Raw genomic sequence first — 663 nt, 5'->3', positions numbered from 1 at the left:
ACAGGTCTCACTAAAAAATCTATTAGAAAGCTGCAGCTGATTAAGAACGCCGCTGCTCGAGTCCTCACTAACACTAAGAAAGTGGATCACATCACTCCTGTTCTGAAGTCCTTACACTGGCTTCCTGTGTGTCAAATAATAGATTTTAAAATAATGGTGTCTTTACAGGTCTCACTAAAAAATCTATTAGAAAGCTGCAGCTGATTAAGAGCACTGAATGGTTTAGGCCCAAAATACATTTCTGATCTTCTGCTATATTATGAACCATCCAGATCTCTCAGGTCTTCAGGGACTGGTCAGCTTTCTGTCCCCAGAGTCAGAACTAAACATGGTAAAGCAGTGTTCAGTTATTATGCTCCAAATATCTGGAACAAACTCCCAGAAACCTGCAGGTCCGCTGCAACTCTGACTACTTTTAAATCCAGACTGAAGACTTTTCTTTTTGCCGCTGCTTTTAATTGAAACTGAGCTGTCGTGTTCATCAGTAAAGTGGAACTTCTGTGTGAATTATTCATATCTTAAACTGCACTGTAACTTTTTATTCATGTACTTTTTTATTCATGTACTTTTTATTCATGTATTTTTGCTTGTAATGTTTCTTGTATTATCTTTTCTTTTTAATGACTGTTTTTAAATGCCTTTGTCTGAATGTCTTTCATTTTT

The sequence above is a fragment of the Notothenia coriiceps genome, unplaced genomic scaffold, assembly GCF_000735185.1.
Source record: "Notothenia coriiceps isolate Sejong01 unplaced genomic scaffold, NC01 NC01_scaffold00000339, whole genome shotgun sequence".
Lineage (NCBI taxonomy): Eukaryota > Metazoa > Chordata > Actinopteri > Perciformes > Nototheniidae > Notothenia > Notothenia coriiceps.
Note: the sequence above shows the minus strand (reverse complement) of the source record.